We start from the raw sequence: 6,613 nt of genomic DNA, 5'->3' as shown, positions 1-6,613 counted from the left end.
CCAGCTGGACGGCGGTGGAGAGGCGTTGGCGGAGGATGGAGTGTTCAACACGGCAACTCCAGCAGATAAGTTGAGAAGGACAGCGCGGGACAGTTTACCTTTTGTCACAGTCACATAGGGCGTTATGTGTCACTGTTGTAAGAGCCGTTTCGGGACTGTGGCAGTGGTGCAAAGCAGATTGGACGGATATAACCTGGAGTTCCAGGAAAGATGTGCCGAGATTTGGGAGCCGACAACACTTTCAAGGCGATTGGAGAGAAAAAGGAGGTTGGAGGTGTGGCGGTAGCTTGCACGGTGCAGCAAATGCACAAAAAGGATGGAACATATATATTTTAACAAAGAGCATACTTTGGAACAATAGCGGCACTTGCGGGTAATGGCAACTAGCGAGGTTTGGTATTCATTGAATTTCACGATAAATAAACCGACCATTCATTTCACTGTTGGATATTTTATTCCCAGTGTGTAGAACAGCCGTGGCAGGGAATCGAAACTGAGAATACCATCAATGAAATTATTATCCATGAGTGCACGGGCCTGCTGTGTCCTTGGGCAAGCTACTGACCCTTAAATATTCACAAACTGCGATTGTATCTGTGTCAGCTCTGTTATCTGTGCGGTACAGTTACCCGCTGCTCCTGGGTCTCGGGGTCTGATTCTCGCTTTGGGCTTTTACTGATATAAATGTGTGAGGTCCCGAGTTCCTGCTCCAGACCCTGCGCTTCCACCTCGCTGGCTCCTCACTCAGTCATGTTGTCCTGCCCTCTAGACATCTCTGGCTCTCAACCGCCCTTCAAACCCACATCACAACATAAAATTATACCGCAGCTTCAGGCTCTACCCACCTTTAACCGAAATCCTGCCACCCAATCCTTCTCCATTCTCGCTCGGGGCCCAGCCTTTCTTTCCTTGTGGATGCTCCGAGCAGTTTCCCTGAGGTTTGTGTCACGGGTGTGAGGGGATTAAGTTACCTTCCTTCACTCATTTTTTTCTCTGGAAATCAAATCAATGGAACGTTTGATACAGTGTCTTAACATTGCCTTTCTTAGCTCAGCGGTTTGTGTAACTTCTTGAATTTAATATGTTTACTGAAATAATTTAATGAGACTTGCAACAGTGCATTGGCCGGGAATTGAACCCGGGTATCTGGAGCAGGGGCCGACAATTCTACTCCTGAATACCAAGACTCACACTGTCAAGGCGACTTTCTCTTCAATTTTCACTGTATTTTTTGCGCTTTTCCTTACACAAGGAGAAACTTCATAAAACACAAAGCCAAAGAGCGCAGAAGCTGAGAATGGAATTATTCAGAACATTCTGGAAACACTCTGGAGGTCCAGGGGTCACAGTCTACGAATAAGAGGTAAGGCATTTGTGACTGAGATGAAAAGAAACTTCTTCACTCAGAGAATGGTTAACCTGTGGAATTCCCTGCTGCAGAAAGTTGTTGATGCCAGTTCGTTAGCTATATTCAAAAGGGAGTTAGATATGGTCCTTACGGCTAAAGGAATCAAGGGATATGGAGAGAAAGCAGGAAAGGGGTACTGAGGTTGAATGATCAGCCATGATCTTATTGAATGGCAGTGCAGGCTCGAAGGGCCGAATGGCCTGCTCCTGGACCTAATTTCTATGTTTCTATGTTTCTATGACCATCTGTGGAGAGGGGAACGCAGGTTCCCCTTTCAGGTCGATGAGCCAAATATTGCAGATACTTTTATTAACATTATTTTTTCACGTGCTGATCCTTTGAATTTTTCTCCAAACTTCACAGTTTATAATTTGCCGACAGGCAATAAACAGTTAATGAACTACCCTCAGTCTGGGAAGCCTCATAAAGCATTGAACACTACAAAAATGCGGATATGACTCAAAACCTCGCGTGGTGAACAATGGATCAGTAGTCTATCGCCTTATTTTCTTCAATTTGGATTTATTCAACATTAAATTCATTTACAAATCGGCATCATTGCATTGTATCATCCAAATCCATTCCGCCTCGCCGCACAGTCATTCCTCAACCACTTATTAACCACAAAACCTGAAGTTTAATGTGTCTCCTGTAACATTTACCAATCTATTTTACATTAAAAACTGATCATTATCTATTACTTAAACTTCCTTTACAAACAGAACATCCACAGAGTCTTCAAATGATGTTTTAGCATATATGTAACTTACTCCTTTAGGTTTATGCTCCTCCACTTATCAAAAAGGAGATTCCGTCTTTGCACAATCACTAATCTAGCCAAACTGAACATTAAATTTATCGCCACATTGCCACGCTCAGGCAGACCCTCCTGCTATCTCCATCTCAAAATTTAATACATGGGATTCCCATTCCCATTCTTTATACCCCACCCAGCAAGGAAACCACACACATCTGTCGGACATATTATCAGAATCACGTAATTGAGGACATATCACCAGTAAATGGGACAATCACATCCCGTGTCCCACACACTGGGCAAGTTGCCACCTCCACTCGCCCAGTCTTACATACAGCAATCATGGTCAAAATCCGCTTATGAATCAATTTAAAATCCATTTCAAGCCACTCTAGATATTTAAAATTCACCCACACCCCTTTCGAAAGCGTGTTGTGGTCTAGCTGTGAGGACATACTCTTCCAAAACTCCATATCAGCCGAGGCCTTGAAAATCCACGGTCTAAATATCCCAAAGAAACCATCAGTGTTGCAGTGGTCTAATTGGACCGACTCCTCTGCTCTCTCCAGCAGAAAGCTTCGAAATACAGGATGCATTTGACGTCCTCTGGAGGTTTTCTCATTTATTTCATCCATCGAATCCTGTGGCATTGCCCTCACAATCTTCTCATACATTCTCCCCATTGCGTTTTCCTCTACTTCCTTATCCTCCTCGTAAACCATATTCCTCACGACCGCTTCCGGCAACCTACCTGGAATCATCTCCTATTCCACGTATATAATATGAGATTTTATAAAAGCTTTATTAAATAATACCTCTTTTCCATCTTACTCAGTCCCTCAGAGTCGAGGATGACTTGCTTCCAAATCAAAGACGAGTTCTTCCGTGACTGATGACTGCGATGTGGGATCTCCAGTCTCTGTCACAGGTCGGACAGACGGTGGTTGAAGGGACGCTGGAAGAAGGGACTGGTGGGTGGGTGCTTGGGTTGTCATGCACTCGTTCCACTGCTTGAGCTTGGTTTCCGCTTGCTCCCAGCGAAGAGACTCGGAGTGTTCCACACCTTCCCAGATGCTTCTCCTCCACTTTGAGTGTTCTTGTGCCAGGGATTCTCAGGTGTCAGTGGGGAAGTTACACATAATTAAAATGGTTTTTAGCGAGTCCATGAAGCATTTCCTCTGCCCATCTGGGATTCGCTTGCCGTGTCGCAGCTCCGCGTAGAGTGCTTGTTTTGGAAGTCTCGTCTCGGGCATGCAGTTGATGTGGCAAGTCCATGGAAGCTGATCGAACGTGGTCAATGCTTCAATGCTGGGGATGTTGGCCCAAGAGAGAACACTGACGTTGGTGCGCCTATCCTGCCAAGGATTTACAGAATCTTGCGGATCCAGATTTGGTGGAACTTCTCCAGTGCTGTGAGATGCCTGCTATATATAGTCCATGTCTCTGAAACATAAAGCACGGTGGTTATTACTATGCCATGTATACCATGAGCGTGGTGCCGGGTTTGACGTCCTGGTCTTCAAACACTCTCTTCCTCAGGCAGCCGATGGCTGTGCTGGTGCACTGAAGGCGGTGTTTGACCGTCATTGAAGTCTACCCTTGTTGGCAGTAGGCTCCCGAGGTATGGAAAATGGTAAACTTTGTCCAAGGCTTCATTGTGGATTTTGATAATCTGGGGCGGTACTGTGTGGCGGTTTGCAGGTTGGAGAGGACCTTTGTCTTATGGATGTTTAGTCTAAGGCACGTGCTCTCCTATGTTTCTGTGAAGGTGTTGACGATGGTTTGGATTTCGGCCTTATCTCGAAGTTATCGAAGTTAACTCTTATCTCTAATCTTTGATTGTGGATACGCCCACTATGAACTTTTGATAGGCGTTGAAATAAAATCAGTTATATTCCCCTGCTTTAATTCTTCAGGATTATGTTTTGCTGGATTGCAGATTAGTTTGGTTTGCAAGTCCACAGTTTCATTACTTTAGTTTAATTTCTCCTCTTTTACAATTAGTGGAAATAATCCGGTTGTACCTAGGGTTATTTACAGCTAAAAGTCTCATTGTCGTCAAAACCCATTGGGTTCACCATGAACTAAAGCTTTCTGACAGAGGCCTAAGACCAATCTCTGTGGTTGGATGGACTTCTCCACATTTCCGGTTTTTGGGGTATATCCCAGGGTTTTCGGTTCTCTCTCAATGTAGAAGATCCACGGAGTTAACAGACAGGGGAACATGCGTATGCGTGTAGCCGGTATGAGGATTGGGTCGCATCTTCTACTGAAAGGACAGGAATCATATTATTCTCCGTTGTACTTTGTAAACTGCTGCTTAAATATTGTAAAGTATTAATTCTTGCTTATGCTAAATAAAGCCATATAATTAGAAGGAATGTGGTGTCAATATTGAACAATTGAACAGACAGATAGACCCGAAAACGACAACAACGGGTGGGCCTTGAAGTGAAGGTGGGCCTTCTCTTTAACTGGTAAAAATCCTGACGTGATAGTGGACCTTATTTAAACAGGCAGTCACAGTGGTAATCCAGGGCATTCTCTTTAACCGGACAAGCCTTGAGGTGATGATGGGTTTTCTCTTTAAACGAGAGAGACTTGATGGAAATCCTCTTTCATCAGGCAGTTCATGAGGTGATGGTGGGCCTTCTTTAACAGGAAGGCTTTGATGTGATGGTGGATATGTTTATAAATGTGCAGTTAATATTTGCACCAAGAAGGGAAGTTGGGATGTCAGAGTTTTTGGAAATTAGTTCACAATAGCAGAAGGTCTGTCTCATTGACACGATGAGCTCGGGTAGGACATGAGGGGAAATATTGAAAATCTAGCGAAGCATCAGAATTCAGAGATAGAGTAGGAGATGTTTTCCTTGATAGGGATGGGGAAGGAGATGAGCCAAAAACAGGTGAATAGATAATTTCAGTATCAGTGACAAATAATTCCATCAATTCCTCGGAGTTAATCTTGGAGGTGTTTGTAGCAAGGACAGGGCAGAGGTATTTTACAATATAGTTGTTAGTTTTGAAAGGAAGCCAAGGTCTATGTTTGCTTTCCATGATAAGGTTGGATATTGGATATGCTTAGGGTGAAAGATGCAGGATCTGACAAGGCTGTATGTGAAAAGCCTGCTTCAACATTAAATGAGTAAACCAGTTGTGAGCCAGATACGATCAAATCATTGCCTTGGACCTATGGGAGCTACAATGGAACCTATTCCTGAGAAAATGACCAGTGTAGGAGATGGTAAGAGTTTTACCCGGGACAAGGACATCAAAACTCTCAGTGCATGAGTGGTACAGCTGAACGCCTGGCTCAGAACTACCTTGGAAAATGGACAATTTATTCAGTCAGGAGTTCTCAAGGGTCATAAGTGAATTATGGGGAGATTTGTCCACGTGCGTAGATGCAGCTAGAAGTGGGGTTGGAATGGAATAGGGGGTGAATAGGGGGTGTGCATGGTGAGCAATGCATGAAGCTGTCGGAGATGGCTTTGTATGTGACCGCAAAAAGAGAGCCGACTGAGTTGGCAAGCTTGAAGAAATCAAATCGACAATCAATGTGCTCGGACTGTTGATTTACCTTTTTTTTTCCTTGCTCATTATTACAGAACTTTTCAACAATGGGACATTCTAGTGTACATCCATAAGTGTATTTAGTGGTGCGAGGAGTGTTGGTTCAAAAGGGGTTAACTGAATGTGCTTGTTCATTGACTGTAATTGATATCAGACCCCATAGATTAATTAAATGTGTTTGTTCGGTGACTGTTATTAATGCGCCTCTCCATGGACCATAATTGTATCACTGGAGATGTTGTCTCTTCTATTAATACGGCAAACACCTCAATCTGTTGTACCACAGTCTCGCAGAGAACATCAACACTGGCACTCACAGGGATCAGCGGCTCTACTGAGAGGAGAAGAATGTATTTCAGAATCAACGAGTTTACGATACTAGCATTCGTTTTTGAGATAGAAAAGATATACTACCCCATTCTCGCTGTTGTCGGAGTCCCTGGTAAGTAACTATGTCCGCCGACACATGCTGTTGACCATGTTTAACTGTGAAACATCGAAACATAGAAAATATGTGCAGGAGTAGGCTATTCGGCCCTTGGAGCCTGCACCGCCATTCAATAAGTTCATGGCTGACCATTCCCTCAGTACGCCTTTCCTGCTTTCTCTCCATACCCCTTGATCCCCTGAGCCGTAAGAGCCATATCTAACTCCCTGTTGAATATATCCAATGAACTGGCAACAACAACTCTCTGCAGCACGGAATTCCATAGGTTAACAACTCTCTGAGTGAAGAAGTTTCTCCTCATCTCAGACCTAAATGGTCTACCCTTATCCTAAAACTATGTCCCCTGGTTCTGGACTTCCCCAACATCAGGAACATTCTTCCCGCATCTAACCTGTCCACTCCCATCAGAATCTCTACGTTTCTA

This window comes from Pristiophorus japonicus, chromosome 32 (genome assembly GCF_044704955.1).
Source record: "Pristiophorus japonicus isolate sPriJap1 chromosome 32, sPriJap1.hap1, whole genome shotgun sequence".
NCBI lineage: Eukaryota > Metazoa > Chordata > Chondrichthyes > Pristiophoridae > Pristiophorus > Pristiophorus japonicus.
The sequence above is the reverse complement of the archived record's forward strand: the minus strand, read 5'-3'. Positions refer to the sequence as shown.